The 15,252-nt window shown below is 46.0% G+C and overlaps 10 non-coding genes across 10 annotated transcripts; all 10 read right to left on the bottom strand.

Moving 5' to 3' along the window:
- Nucleotides 1-836: 836 nt before the first annotated feature.
- Nucleotides 837-1,027, bottom strand: LOC142252173 (U2 spliceosomal RNA). Its single transcript, XR_012725562.1, has one exon. It is a non-coding gene; the product is annotated as a U2 spliceosomal RNA (small nuclear RNA).
- A 1,387-nt stretch (nt 1,028-2,414) lies between these two features.
- On the bottom strand, nt 2,415-2,605 carry LOC142252172 (U2 spliceosomal RNA). The gene has a single exon (XR_012725561.1). It is a non-coding gene; the product is annotated as a U2 spliceosomal RNA (small nuclear RNA).
- Nucleotides 2,606-3,992: 1,387 nt separating this feature from the next.
- Nucleotides 3,993-4,183, bottom strand: LOC142252170 (U2 spliceosomal RNA). Its single transcript, XR_012725560.1, has one exon. It is a non-coding gene; the product is annotated as a U2 spliceosomal RNA (small nuclear RNA).
- Nucleotides 4,184-5,570: 1,387 nt separating this feature from the next.
- On the bottom strand, nt 5,571-5,761 carry LOC142252169 (U2 spliceosomal RNA). The gene has a single exon (XR_012725559.1). It is a non-coding gene; the product is annotated as a U2 spliceosomal RNA (small nuclear RNA).
- Nucleotides 5,762-7,148: 1,387 nt separating this feature from the next.
- LOC142252168 (U2 spliceosomal RNA) lies at nt 7,149-7,339 on the bottom strand. Its single transcript, XR_012725558.1, has one exon. It is a non-coding gene; the product is annotated as a U2 spliceosomal RNA (small nuclear RNA).
- A 1,387-nt stretch (nt 7,340-8,726) lies between these two features.
- Nucleotides 8,727-8,917, bottom strand: LOC142252166 (U2 spliceosomal RNA). Its single transcript, XR_012725556.1, has one exon. It is a non-coding gene; the product is annotated as a U2 spliceosomal RNA (small nuclear RNA).
- Nucleotides 8,918-10,304: 1,387 nt separating this feature from the next.
- Nucleotides 10,305-10,495, bottom strand: LOC142252165 (U2 spliceosomal RNA). The gene has a single exon (XR_012725555.1). It is a non-coding gene; the product is annotated as a U2 spliceosomal RNA (small nuclear RNA).
- Nucleotides 10,496-11,882: 1,387 nt separating this feature from the next.
- Nucleotides 11,883-12,073, bottom strand: LOC142252164 (U2 spliceosomal RNA). Its single transcript, XR_012725554.1, has one exon. It is a non-coding gene; the product is annotated as a U2 spliceosomal RNA (small nuclear RNA).
- A 1,387-nt stretch (nt 12,074-13,460) lies between these two features.
- LOC142252163 (U2 spliceosomal RNA) lies at nt 13,461-13,651 on the bottom strand. The gene has a single exon (XR_012725553.1). It is a non-coding gene; the product is annotated as a U2 spliceosomal RNA (small nuclear RNA).
- Nucleotides 13,652-15,038: 1,387 nt separating this feature from the next.
- LOC142252162 (U2 spliceosomal RNA) lies at nt 15,039-15,229 on the bottom strand. The gene has a single exon (XR_012725552.1). It is a non-coding gene; the product is annotated as a U2 spliceosomal RNA (small nuclear RNA).
- Between the last annotated feature and the right edge of the window lie 23 nt (nt 15,230-15,252).

Genomic DNA, 15,252 nt, shown 5'->3' with positions numbered 1-15,252 from the left:
TGTCATCGGGGGGCATTGTGACAAGCCGCCAGTGTTCCGTCTCTTCATGTTGTGCACAGTTCAAACGGAAAATACATCAACAGGCAGACTACAGAAAAGCTTACTATCAAAGGTTAGAGGGGGGCTTTCTCAGAGGGCTTTTTACAGTTTTTCTATTCCCAATTAGCCGTTTAAGTGTACTTATTGAAAGTAGTAATTCTTTCATAGGCCGCCCTTTCTTAGTATTTGACGTTCCTTATATTGCGGTATGAGGCTTCGCAGTAGGTTGCAAACATTCATCACCCATGACTGTCCCCAATTGAGCTCAGAAGCTCAATGTCTATCATGACCTCTCTTTTAGAATGTCCAAGAGCAAGCAAACTATTCCTCCAGGAGAGGGCGCCAACAGACTACTAAAGAGATCATCATTACTCAAAGAAAACCCCAAAAACCAATGCATGATAGGAATAAACAGGTAACTTTCTTTGGAGTGGAAGCGGAGAGATCGCACCAGATGCCAATTCTAGATCTTATCACACCTGTGGTCACTGCAGCAGCAGGTGAATCCACTTTGTCCAAAAGGGATCTATTCCATTCAATTGCAAATGATCTAGATAAGACAGAGAACTGCAGCACGGGGACATAGCCGAGTTGGTCAGGTTGAGTGGTGATGAGTTTGCTATTTGGATGAATAAAGAAAGTCAAAAGTGTGAAAGATAAAAAACAAAAGGAGGAAGTGTGAAAAGTGAATGGGCCAAATTGAGGTGCATATGAAGACGTATGCTTTCTTCCAATTCATTAAATCGGGCTAATATGAATCAGGTGAATTGAGTTCTGCTTTTGGAAACTGGGTTAAGAAGGGGTGCACCGTTCCTGGAGGTACTGCAATACCAGGTCAATGCGTGGAGTGGACAGAGCAAGCTCTTTTTCCATCTCCCTGTTCTAAAAATCCATTTAATATATGGTCCCCAGATAGGGGACGTATCAGATATTAAACTGATAAGAACAGATACTACACTTGATCTTAGCCAAAAGGCCGAGAAGCGATAACCAGAATTGGTTTGGGCCTCGAGTGGCACCCTGGCCTATGCCGGACACATCTTAGGGAGAGAGAGCGAGAGGGAGACAAACCCACGCCTACACAAGACATTTTGTCACCCAAGCCAACCCTTGAAAAGGCTGCTTTGCAGAGCAAAAACAAGAAGAATGGTGCGTTTTGCAGCCGCCGCCCACTGCAATGAATCTGAATAACTCCTCCTTTAGGGCGCAAGCAACTCCCCTCCCCCTTGCAGTCTTTCCAATTCACGATACAAAAAGACGGACAGGACAGGTTGCCTGACTTTCCGTCACTGCCACCCTTTGCCATCCTTACCCGTAGAAAGCCCTTTCATCATCCCCAAACCCTAATCTTTTCCCTTTCCTTCCCAGCCCCCAAACCCTGCCCTCTGTACCTTTCTCACCACCCGCTTCCCTTCTCCTGTCATCCCCCTACCACCCGGGAAAAAAAGAGATTGCCCCCTCCTTCCACTAGCCCACCCTCCCACCCAAAGAACAACTTCTTCTGCGCAGCTTGTTTTCTAGGCAGCAGCGCTATTGTGATGTCATCGGGGGGCATTGTGACAAGCCGCCAGTGTTCCGTCTCTTCATGTTGTGCACAGTTCAAACGGAAAATACATCAACAGGCAGACTACAGAAAAGCTTACTATCAAAGGTTAGAGGGGGGCTTTCTCAGAGGGCTTTTTACAGTTTTTCTATTCCCAATTAGCCGTTTAAGTGTACTTATTGAAAGTAGTAATTCTTTCATAGGCCGCCCTTTCTTAGTATTTGACGTTCCTTATATTGCGGTATGAGGCTTCGCAGTAGGTTGCAAACATTCATCACCCATGACTGTCCCCAATTGAGCTCAGAAGCTCAATGTCTATCATGACCTCTCTTTTAGAATGTCCAAGAGCAAGCAAACTATTCCTCCAGGAGAGGGCGCCAACAGACTACTAAAGAGATCATCATTACTCAAAGAAAACCCCAAAAACCAATGCATGATAGGAATAAACAGGTAACTTTCTTTGGAGTGGAAGCGGAGAGATCGCACCAGATGCCAATTCTAGATCTTATCACACCTGTGGTCACTGCAGCAGCAGGTGAATCCACTTTGTCCAAAAGGGATCTATTCCATTCAATTGCAAATGATCTAGATAAGACAGAGAACTGCAGCACGGGGACATAGCCGAGTTGGTCAGGTTGAGTGGTGATGAGTTTGCTATTTGGATGAATAAAGAAAGTCAAAAGTGTGAAAGATAAAAAACAAAAGGAGGAAGTGTGAAAAGTGAATGGGCCAAATTGAGGTGCATATGAAGACGTATGCTTTCTTCCAATTCATTAAATCGGGCTAATATGAATCAGGTGAATTGAGTTCTGCTTTTGGAAACTGGGTTAAGAAGGGGTGCACCGTTCCTGGAGGTACTGCAATACCAGGTCAATGCGTGGAGTGGACAGAGCAAGCTCTTTTTCCATCTCCCTGTTCTAAAAATCCATTTAATATATGGTCCCCAGATAGGGGACGTATCAGATATTAAACTGATAAGAACAGATACTACACTTGATCTTAGCCAAAAGGCCGAGAAGCGATAACCAGAATTGGTTTGGGCCTCGAGTGGCACCCTGGCCTATGCCGGACACATCTTAGGGAGAGAGAGCGAGAGGGAGACAAACCCACGCCTACACAAGACATTTTGTCACCCAAGCCAACCCTTGAAAAGGCTGCTTTGCAGAGCAAAAACAAGAAGAATGGTGCGTTTTGCAGCCGCCGCCCACTGCAATGAATCTGAATAACTCCTCCTTTAGGGCGCAAGCAACTCCCCTCCCCCTTGCAGTCTTTCCAATTCACGATACAAAAAGACGGACAGGACAGGTTGCCTGACTTTCCGTCACTGCCACCCTTTGCCATCCTTACCCGTAGAAAGCCCTTTCATCATCCCCAAACCCTAATCTTTTCCCTTTCCTTCCCAGCCCCCAAACCCTGCCCTCTGTACCTTTCTCACCACCCGCTTCCCTTCTCCTGTCATCCCCCTACCACCCGGGAAAAAAAGAGATTGCCCCCTCCTTCCACTAGCCCACCCTCCCACCCAAAGAACAACTTCTTCTGCGCAGCTTGTTTTCTAGGCAGCAGCGCTATTGTGATGTCATCGGGGGGCATTGTGACAAGCCGCCAGTGTTCCGTCTCTTCATGTTGTGCACAGTTCAAACGGAAAATACATCAACAGGCAGACTACAGAAAAGCTTACTATCAAAGGTTAGAGGGGGGCTTTCTCAGAGGGCTTTTTACAGTTTTTCTATTCCCAATTAGCCGTTTAAGTGTACTTATTGAAAGTAGTAATTCTTTCATAGGCCGCCCTTTCTTAGTATTTGACGTTCCTTATATTGCGGTATGAGGCTTCGCAGTAGGTTGCAAACATTCATCACCCATGACTGTCCCCAATTGAGCTCAGAAGCTCAATGTCTATCATGACCTCTCTTTTAGAATGTCCAAGAGCAAGCAAACTATTCCTCCAGGAGAGGGCGCCAACAGACTACTAAAGAGATCATCATTACTCAAAGAAAACCCCAAAAACCAATGCATGATAGGAATAAACAGGTAACTTTCTTTGGAGTGGAAGCGGAGAGATCGCACCAGATGCCAATTCTAGATCTTATCACACCTGTGGTCACTGCAGCAGCAGGTGAATCCACTTTGTCCAAAAGGGATCTATTCTATTCAATTGCAAATGATCTAGATAAGACAGAGAACTGCAGCACGGGGACATAGCCGAGTTGGTCAGGTTGAGTGGTGATGAGTTTGCTATTTGGATGAATAAAGAAAGTCAAAAGTGTGAAAGATAAAAAACAAAAGGAGGAAGTGTGAAAAGTGAATGGGCCAAATTGAGGTGCATATGAAGACGTATGCTTTCTTCCAATTCATTAAATCGGGCTAATATGAATCAGGTGAATTGAGTTCTGCTTTTGGAAACTGGGTTAAGAAGGGGTGCACCGTTCCTGGAGGTACTGCAATACCAGGTCAATGCGTGGAGTGGACAGAGCAAGCTCTTTTTCCATCTCCCTGTTCTAAAAATCCATTTAATATATGGTCCCCAGATAGGGGACGTATCAGATATTAAACTGATAAGAACAGATACTACACTTGATCTTAGCCAAAAGGCCGAGAAGCGATAACCAGAATTGGTTTGGGCCTCGAGTGGCACCCTGGCCTATGCCGGACACATCTTAGGGAGAGAGAGCGAGAGGGAGACAAACCCACGCCTACACAAGACATTTTGTCACCCAAGCCAACCCTTGAAAAGGCTGCTTTGCAGAGCAAAAACAAGAAGAATGGTGCGTTTTGCAGCCGCCGCCCACTGCAATGAATCTGAATAACTCCTCCTTTAGGGCGCAAGCAACTCCCCTCCCCCTTGCAGTCTTTCCAATTCACGATACAAAAAGACGGACAGGACAGGTTGCCTGACTTTCCGTCACTGCCACCCTTTGCCATCCTTACCCGTAGAAAGCCCTTTCATCATCCCCAAACCCTAATCTTTTCCCTTTCCTTCCCAGCCCCCAAACCCTGCCCTCTGTACCTTTCTCACCACCCGCTTCCCTTCTCCTGTCATCCCCCTACCACCCGGGAAAAAAAGAGATTGCCCCCTCCTTCCACTAGCCCACCCTCCCACCCAAAGAACAACTTCTTCTGCGCAGCTTGTTTTCTAGGCAGCAGCGCTATTGTGATGTCATCGGGGGGCATTGTGACAAGCCGCCAGTGTTCCGTCTCTTCATGTTGTGCACAGTTCAAACGGAAAATACATCAACAGGCAGACTACAGAAAAGCTTACTATCAAAGGTTAGAGGGGGGCTTTCTCAGAGGGCTTTTTACAGTTTTTCTATTCCCAATTAGCCGTTTAAGTGTACTTATTGAAAGTAGTAATTCTTTCATAGGCCGCCCTTTCTTAGTATTTGACGTTCCTTATATTGCGGTATGAGGCTTCGCAGTAGGTTGCAAACATTCATCACCCATGACTGTCCCCAATTGAGCTCAGAAGCTCAATGTCTATCATGACCTCTCTTTTAGAATGTCCAAGAGCAAGCAAACTATTCCTCCAGGAGAGGGCGCCAACAGACTACTAAAGAGATCATCATTACTCAAAGAAAACCCCAAAAACCAATGCATGATAGGAATAAACAGGTAACTTTCTTTGGAGTGGAAGCGGAGAGATCGCACCAGATGCCAATTCTAGATCTTATCACACCTGTGGTCACTGCAGCAGCAGGTGAATCCACTTTGTCCAAAAGGGATCTATTCCATTCAATTGCAAATGATCTAGATAAGACAGAGAACTGCAGCACGGGGACATAGCCGAGTTGGTCAGGTTGAGTGGTGATGAGTTTGCTATTTGGATGAATAAAGAAAGTCAAAAGTGTGAAAGATAAAAAACAAAAGGAGGAAGTGTGAAAAGTGAATGGGCCAAATTGAGGTGCATATGAAGACGTATGCTTTCTTCCAATTCATTAAATCGGGCTAATATGAATCAGGTGAATTGAGTTCTGCTTTTGGAAACTGGGTTAAGAAGGGGTGCACCGTTCCTGGAGGTACTGCAATACCAGGTCAATGCGTGGAGTGGACAGAGCAAGCTCTTTTTCCATCTCCCTGTTCTAAAAATCCATTTAATATATGGTCCCCAGATAGGGGACGTATCAGATATTAAACTGATAAGAACAGATACTACACTTGATCTTAGCCAAAAGGCCGAGAAGCGATAACCAGAATTGGTTTGGGCCTCGAGTGGCACCCTGGCCTATGCCGGACACATCTTAGGGAGAGAGAGCGAGAGGGAGACAAACCCACGCCTACACAAGACATTTTGTCACCCAAGCCAACCCTTGAAAAGGCTGCTTTGCAGAGCAAAAACAAGAAGAATGGTGCGTTTTGCAGCCGCCGCCCACTGCAATGAATCTGAATAACTCCTCCTTTAGGGCGCAAGCAACTCCCCTCCCCCTTGCAGTCTTTCCAATTCACGATACAAAAAGACGGACAGGACAGGTTGCCTGACTTTCCGTCACTGCCACCCTTTGCCATCCTTACCCGTAGAAAGCCCTTTCATCATCCCCAAACCCTAATCTTTTCCCTTTCCTTCCCAGCCCCCAAACCCTGCCCTCTGTACCTTTCTCACCACCCGCTTCCCTTCTCCTGTCATCCCCCTACCACCCGGGAAAAAAAGAGATTGCCCCCTCCTTCCACTAGCCCACCCTCCCACCCAAAGAACAACTTCTTCTGCGCAGCTTGTTTTCTAGGCAGCAGCGCTATTGTGATGTCATCGGGGGGCATTGTGACAAGCCGCCAGTGTTCCGTCTCTTCATGTTGTGCACAGTTCAAACGGAAAATACATCAACAGGCAGACTACAGAAAAGCTTACTATCAAAGGTTAGAGGGGGGCTTTCTCAGAGGGCTTTTTACAGTTTTTCTATTCCCAATTAGCCGTTTAAGTGTACTTATTGAAAGTAGTAATTCTTTCATAGGCCGCCCTTTCTTAGTATTTGACGTTCCTTATATTGCGGTATGAGGCTTCGCAGTAGGTTGCAAACATTCATCACCCATGACTGTCCCCAATTGAGCTCAGAAGCTCAATGTCTATCATGACCTCTCTTTTAGAATGTCCAAGAGCAAGCAAACTATTCCTCCAGGAGAGGGCGCCAACAGACTACTAAAGAGATCATCATTACTCAAAGAAAACCCCAAAAACCAATGCATGATAGGAATAAACAGGTAACTTTCTTTGGAGTGGAAGCGGAGAGATCGCACCAGATGCCAATTCTAGATCTTATCACACCTGTGGTCACTGCAGCAGCAGGTGAATCCACTTTGTCCAAAAGGGATCTATTCCATTCAATTGCAAATGATCTAGATAAGACAGAGAACTGCAGCACGGGGACATAGCCGAGTTGGTCAGGTTGAGTGGTGATGAGTTTGCTATTTGGATGAATAAAGAAAGTCAAAAGTGTGAAAGATAAAAAACAAAAGGAGGAAGTGTGAAAAGTGAATGGGCCAAATTGAGGTGCATATGAAGACGTATGCTTTCTTCCAATTCATTAAATCGGGCTAATATGAATCAGGTGAATTGAGTTCTGCTTTTGGAAACTGGGTTAAGAAGGGGTGCACCGTTCCTGGAGGTACTGCAATACCAGGTCAATGCGTGGAGTGGACAGAGCAAGCTCTTTTTCCATCTCCCTGTTCTAAAAATCCATTTAATATATGGTCCCCAGATAGGGGACGTATCAGATATTAAACTGATAAGAACAGATACTACACTTGATCTTAGCCAAAAGGCCGAGAAGCGATAACCAGAATTGGTTTGGGCCTCGAGTGGCACCCTGGCCTATGCCGGACACATCTTAGGGAGAGAGAGCGAGAGGGAGACAAACCCACGCCTACACAAGACATTTTGTCACCCAAGCCAACCCTTGAAAAGGCTGCTTTGCAGAGCAAAAACAAGAAGAATGGTGCGTTTTGCAGCCGCCGCCCACTGCAATGAATCTGAATAACTCCTCCTTTAGGGCGCAAGCAACTCCCCTCCCCCTTGCAGTCTTTCCAATTCACGATACAAAAAGACGGACAGGACAGGTTGCCTGACTTTCCGTCACTGCCACCCTTTGCCATCCTTACCCGTAGAAAGCCCTTTCATCATCCCCAAACCCTAATCTTTTCCCTTTCCTTCCCAGCCCCCAAACCCTGCCCTCTGTACCTTTCTCACCACCCGCTTCCCTTCTCCTGTCATCCCCCTACCACCCGGGAAAAAAAGAGATTGCCCCCTCCTTCCACTAGCCCACCCTCCCACCCAAAGAACAACTTCTTCTGCGCAGCTTGTTTTCTAGGCAGCAGCGCTATTGTGATGTCATCGGGGGGCATTGTGACAAGCCGCCAGTGTTCCGTCTCTTCATGTTGTGCACAGTTCAAACGGAAAATACATCAACAGGCAGACTACAGAAAAGCTTACTATCAAAGGTTAGAGGGGGGCTTTCTCAGAGGGCTTTTTACAGTTTTTCTATTCCCAATTAGCCGTTTAAGTGTACTTATTGAAAGTAGTAATTCTTTCATAGGCCGCCCTTTCTTAGTATTTGACGTTCCTTATATTGCGGTATGAGGCTTCGCAGTAGGTTGCAAACATTCATCACCCATGACTGTCCCCAATTGAGCTCAGAAGCTCAATGTCTATCATGACCTCTCTTTTAGAATGTCCAAGAGCAAGCAAACTATTCCTCCAGGAGAGGGCGCCAACAGACTACTAAAGAGATCATCATTACTCAAAGAAAACCCCAAAAACCAATGCATGATAGGAATAAACAGGTAACTTTCTTTGGAGTGGAAGCGGAGAGATCGCACCAGATGCCAATTCTAGATCTTATCACACCTGTGGTCACTGCAGCAGCAGGTGAATCCACTTTGTCCAAAAGGGATCTATTCCATTCAATTGCAAATGATCTAGATAAGACAGAGAACTGCAGCACGGGGACATAGCCGAGTTGGTCAGGTTGAGTGGTGATGAGTTTGCTATTTGGATGAATAAAGAAAGTCAAAAGTGTGAAAGATAAAAAACAAAAGGAGGAAGTGTGAAAAGTGAATGGGCCAAATTGAGGTGCATATGAAGACGTATGCTTTCTTCCAATTCATTAAATCGGGCTAATATGAATCAGGTGAATTGAGTTCTGCTTTTGGAAACTGGGTTAAGAAGGGGTGCACCGTTCCTGGAGGTACTGCAATACCAGGTCAATGCGTGGAGTGGACAGAGCAAGCTCTTTTTCCATCTCCCTGTTCTAAAAATCCATTTAATATATGGTCCCCAGATAGGGGACGTATCAGATATTAAACTGATAAGAACAGATACTACACTTGATCTTAGCCAAAAGGCCGAGAAGCGATAACCAGAATTGGTTTGGGCCTCGAGTGGCACCCTGGCCTATGCCGGACACATCTTAGGGAGAGAGAGCGAGAGGGAGACAAACCCACGCCTACACAAGACATTTTGTCACCCAAGCCAACCCTTGAAAAGGCTGCTTTGCAGAGCAAAAACAAGAAGAATGGTGCGTTTTGCAGCCGCCGCCCACTGCAATGAATCTGAATAACTCCTCCTTTAGGGCGCAAGCAACTCCCCTCCCCCTTGCAGTCTTTCCAATTCACGATACAAAAAGACGGACAGGACAGGTTGCCTGACTTTCCGTCACTGCCACCCTTTGCCATCCTTACCCGTAGAAAGCCCTTTCATCATCCCCAAACCCTAATCTTTTCCCTTTCCTTCCCAGCCCCCAAACCCTGCCCTCTGTACCTTTCTCACCACCCGCTTCCCTTCTCCTGTCATCCCCCTACCACCCGGGAAAAAAAGAGATTGCCCCCTCCTTCCACTAGCCCACCCTCCCACCCAAAGAACAACTTCTTCTGCGCAGCTTGTTTTCTAGGCAGCAGCGCTATTGTGATGTCATCGGGGGGCATTGTGACAAGCCGCCAGTGTTCCGTCTCTTCATGTTGTGCACAGTTCAAACGGAAAATACATCAACAGGCAGACTACAGAAAAGCTTACTATCAAAGGTTAGAGGGGGGCTTTCTCAGAGGGCTTTTTACAGTTTTTCTATTCCCAATTAGCCGTTTAAGTGTACTTATTGAAAGTAGTAATTCTTTCATAGGCCGCCCTTTCTTAGTATTTGACGTTCCTTATATTGCGGTATGAGGCTTCGCAGTAGGTTGCAAACATTCATCACCCATGACTGTCCCCAATTGAGCTCAGAAGCTCAATGTCTATCATGACCTCTCTTTTAGAATGTCCAAGAGCAAGCAAACTATTCCTCCAGGAGAGGGCGCCAACAGACTACTAAAGAGATCATCATTACTCAAAGAAAACCCCAAAAACCAATGCATGATAGGAATAAACAGGTAACTTTCTTTGGAGTGGAAGCGGAGAGATCGCACCAGATGCCAATTCTAGATCTTATCACACCTGTGGTCACTGCAGCAGCAGGTGAATCCACTTTGTCCAAAAGGGATCTATTCCATTCAATTGCAAATGATCTAGATAAGACAGAGAACTGCAGCACGGGGACATAGCCGAGTTGGTCAGGTTGAGTGGTGATGAGTTTGCTATTTGGATGAATAAAGAAAGTCAAAAGTGTGAAAGATAAAAAACAAAAGGAGGAAGTGTGAAAAGTGAATGGGCCAAATTGAGGTGCATATGAAGACGTATGCTTTCTTCCAATTCATTAAATCGGGCTAATATGAATCAGGTGAATTGAGTTCTGCTTTTGGAAACTGGGTTAAGAAGGGGTGCACCGTTCCTGGAGGTACTGCAATACCAGGTCAATGCGTGGAGTGGACAGAGCAAGCTCTTTTTCCATCTCCCTGTTCTAAAAATCCATTTAATATATGGTCCCCAGATAGGGGACGTATCAGATATTAAACTGATAAGAACAGATACTACACTTGATCTTAGCCAAAAGGCCGAGAAGCGATAACCAGAATTGGTTTGGGCCTCGAGTGGCACCCTGGCCTATGCCGGACACATCTTAGGGAGAGAGAGCGAGAGGGAGACAAACCCACGCCTACACAAGACATTTTGTCACCCAAGCCAACCCTTGAAAAGGCTGCTTTGCAGAGCAAAAACAAGAAGAATGGTGCGTTTTGCAGCCGCCGCCCACTGCAATGAATCTGAATAACTCCTCCTTTAGGGCGCAAGCAACTCCCCTCCCCCTTGCAGTCTTTCCAATTCACGATACAAAAAGACGGACAGGACAGGTTGCCTGACTTTCCGTCACTGCCACCCTTTGCCATCCTTACCCGTAGAAAGCCCTTTCATCATCCCCAAACCCTAATCTTTTCCCTTTCCTTCCCAGCCCCCAAACCCTGCCCTCTGTACCTTTCTCACCACCCGCTTCCCTTCTCCTGTCATCCCCCTACCACCCGGGAAAAAAAGAGATTGCCCCCTCCTTCCACTAGCCCACCCTCCCACCCAAAGAACAACTTCTTCTGCGCAGCTTGTTTTCTAGGCAGCAGCGCTATTGTGATGTCATCGGGGGGCATTGTGACAAGCCGCCAGTGTTCCGTCTCTTCATGTTGTGCACAGTTCAAACGGAAAATACATCAACAGGCAGACTACAGAAAAGCTTACTATCAAAGGTTAGAGGGGGGCTTTCTCAGAGGGCTTTTTACAGTTTTTCTATTCCCAATTAGCCGTTTAAGTGTACTTATTGAAAGTAGTAATTCTTTCATAGGCCGCCCTTTCTTAGTATTTGACGTTCCTTATATTGCGGTATGAGGCTTCGCAGTAGGTTGCAAACATTCATCACCCATGACTGTCCCCAATTGAGCTCAGAAGCTCAATGTCTATCATGACCTCTCTTTTAGAATGTCCAAGAGCAAGCAAACTATTCCTCCAGGAGAGGGCGCCAACAGACTACTAAAGAGATCATCATTACTCAAAGAAAACCCCAAAAACCAATGCATGATAGGAATAAACAGGTAACTTTCTTTGGAGTGGAAGCGGAGAGATCGCACCAGATGCCAATTCTAGATCTTATCACACCTGTGGTCACTGCAGCAGCAGGTGAATCCACTTTGTCCAAAAGGGATCTATTCCATTCAATTGCAAATGATCTAGATAAGACAGAGAACTGCAGCACGGGGACATAGCCGAGTTGGTCAGGTTGAGTGGTGATGAGTTTGCTATTTGGATGAATAAAGAAAGTCAAAAGTGTGAAAGATAAAAAACAAAAGGAGGAAGTGTGAAAAGTGAATGGGCCAAATTGAGGTGCATATGAAGACGTATGCTTTCTTCCAATTCATTAAATCGGGCTAATATGAATCAGGTGAATTGAGTTCTGCTTTTGGAAACTGGGTTAAGAAGGGGTGCACCGTTCCTGGAGGTACTGCAATACCAGGTCAATGCGTGGAGTGGACAGAGCAAGCTCTTTTTCCATCTCCCTGTTCTAAAAATCCATTTAATATATGGTCCCCAGATAGGGGACGTATCAGATATTAAACTGATAAGAACAGATACTACACTTGATCTTAGCCAAAAGGCCGAGAAGCGATAACCAGAATTGGTTTGGGCCTCGAGTGGCACCCTGGCCTATGCCGGACACATCTTAGGGAGAGAGAGCGAGAGGGAGACAAACCCACGCCTACACAAGACATTTTGTCACCCAAGCCAACCCTTGAAAAGGCTGCTTTGCAGAGCAAAAACAAGAAGAATGGTGCGTTTTGCAGCCGCCGCCCACTGCAATGAATCTGAATAACTCCTCCTTTAGGGCGCAAGCAACTCCCCTCCCCCTTGCAGTCTTTCCAATTCACGATACAAAAAGACGGACAGGACAGGTTGCCTGACTTTCCGTCACTGCCACCCTTTGCCATCCTTACCCGTAGAAAGCCCTTTCATCATCCCCAAACCCTAATCTTTTCCCTTTCCTTCCCAGCCCCCAAACCCTGCCCTCTGTACCTTTCTCACCACCCGCTTCCCTTCTCCTGTCATCCCCCTACCACCCGGGAAAAAAAGAGATTGCCCCCTCCTTCCACTAGCCCACCCTCCCACCCAAAGAACAACTTCTTCTGCGCAGCTTGTTTTCTAGGCAGCAGCGCTATTGTGATGTCATCGGGGGGCATTGTGACAAGCCGCCAGTGTTCCGTCTCTTCATGTTGTGCACAGTTCAAACGGAAAATACATCAACAGGCAGACTACAGAAAAGCTTACTATCAAAGGTTAGAGGGGGGCTTTCTCAGAGGGCTTTTTACAGTTTTTCTATTCCCAATTAGCCGTTTAAGTGTACTTATTGAAAGTAGTAATTCTTTCATAGGCCGCCCTTTCTTAGTATTTGACGTTCCTTATATTGCGGTATGAGGCTTCGCAGTAGGTTGCAAACATTCATCACCCATGACTGTCCCCAATTGAGCTCAGAAGCTCAATGTCTATCATGACCTCTCTTTTAGAATGTCCAAGAGCAAGCAAACTATTCCTCCAGGAGAGGGCGCCAACAGACTACTAAAGAGATCATCATTACTCAAAGAAAACCCCAAAAACCAATGCATGATAGGAATAAACAGGTAACTTTCTTTGGAGTGGAAGCGGAGAGATCGCACCAGATGCCAATTCTAGATCTTATCACACCTGTGGTCACTGCAGCAGCAGGTGAATCCACTTTGTCCAAAAGGGATCTATTCCATTCAATTGCAAATGATCTAGATAAGACAGAGAACTGCAGCACGGGGACATAGCCGAGTTGGTCAGGTTGAGTGGTGATGAGTTTGCTATTTGGATGAATAAAGAAAGTCAAAAGTGTGAAAGATAAAAAACAAAAGGAGGAAGTGTGAAAAGTGAATGGGCCAAATTGAGGTGCATATGAAGACGTATGCTTTCTTCCAATTCATTAAATCGGGCTAATATGAATCAGGTGAATTGAGTTCTGCTTTTGGAAACTGGGTTAAGAAGGGGTGCACCGTTCCTGGAGGTACTGCAATACCAGGTCAATGCGTGGAGTGGACAGAGCAAGCTCTTTTTCCATCTCCCTGTTCTAAAAATCCATTTAATATATGGTCCCCAGATAGGGGACGTATCAGATATTAAACTGATAAGAACAGATACTACACTTGATCTTAGCCAAAAGGCCGAGAAGCGATAACCAGAATTGGTTTGGGCCTCGAGTGGCACCCTGGCCTATGCCGGACACATCTTAGGGAGAGAGAGCGAGAGGGAGACAAACCCACGCCTACACAAGACATTTTGTCACCCAAGCCAACCCTTGAAAAGGCTGCTTTGCAGAGCAAAAACAAGAAGAATGGTGCGTTTTGCAGCCGCCGCCCACTGCAATGAATCTGAATAACTCCTCCTTTAGGGCGCAAGCAACTCCCCTCCCCCTTGCAGTCTTTCCAATTCACGATACAAAAAGACGGACAGGACAGGTTGCCTGACTTTCCGTCACTGCCACCCTTTGCCATCCTTACCCGTAGAAAGCCCTTTCATCATCCCCAAACCCTAATCTTTTCCCTTTCCTTCCCAGCCCCCAAACCCTGCCCTCTGTACCTTTCTCACCACCCGCTTCCCTTCTCCTGTCATCCCCCTACCACCCGGGAAAAAAAGAGATTGCCCCCTCCTTCCACTAGCCCACCCTCCCACCCAAAGAACAACTTCTTCTGCGCAGCTTGTTTTCTAGGCAGCAGCGCTATTGTGATGTCATCGGGGGGCATTGTGACAAGCCGCCAGTGTTCCGTCTCTTCATGTTGTGCACAGTTCAAACGGAAAATACATCAACAGGCAGACTACAGAAAAGCTTACTATCAAAGGTTAGAGGGGGGCTTTCTCAGAGGGCTTTTTACAGTTTTTCTATTCCCAATTAGCCGTTTAAGTGTACTTATTGAAAGTAGTAATTCTTTCATAGGCCGCCCTTTCTTAGTATTTGACGTTCCTTATATTGCGGTATGAGGCTTCGCAGTAGGTTGCAAACATTCATCACCCATGACTGTCCCCAATTGAGCTCAGAAGCTCAATGTCTATCATGACCTCTCTTTTAGAATGTCCAAGAGCAAGCAAACTATTCCTCCAGGAGAGGGCGCCAACAGACTACTAAAGAGATCATCATTACTCAAAGAAAACCCCAAAAACCAATGCATGATAGGAATAAACAGGTAACTTTCTTTGGAGTGGAAGCGGAGAGATCGCACCAGATGCCAATTCTAGATCTTATCACACCTGTGGTCACTGCAGCAGCAGGTGAATCCACTTTGTCCAAAAGGGATCTATTCCATTCAATTGCAAATGATCTAGATAAGACAGAGAACTGCAGCACGGGGACATAGCCGAGTTGGTCAGGTTGAGTGGTGATGAGTTTGCTATTTGGATGAATAAAGAAAGTCAAAAGTGTGAAAGATAAAAAACAAAAGGAGGAAGTGTGAAAAGTGAATGGGCCAAATTGAGGTGCATATGAAGACGTATGCTTTCTTCCAATTCATTAAATCGGGCTAATATGAATCAGGTGAATTGAGTTCTGCTTTTGGAAACTGGGTTAAGAAGGGGTGCACCGTTCCTGGAGGTACTGCAATACCAGGTCAATGCGTGGAGTGGACAGAGCAAGCTCTTTTTCCATCTCCCTGTTCTAAAAATCCATTTAATATATGGTCCCCAGATAGGGGACGTATCAGATATTAAACTGATAAGAACAGATACTACACTTGATCTTAGCCAAAAGGCCGAGAAGCGATAACCAGAATTGGTTTGGGCCTCG

The sequence above is a fragment of the Anomaloglossus baeobatrachus genome, chromosome 9, assembly GCF_048569485.1.
Source record: "Anomaloglossus baeobatrachus isolate aAnoBae1 chromosome 9, aAnoBae1.hap1, whole genome shotgun sequence".
Lineage (NCBI taxonomy): Eukaryota > Metazoa > Chordata > Amphibia > Anura > Aromobatidae > Anomaloglossus > Anomaloglossus baeobatrachus.
This window is presented reverse-complemented; position numbering and strand designations above follow the sequence as displayed.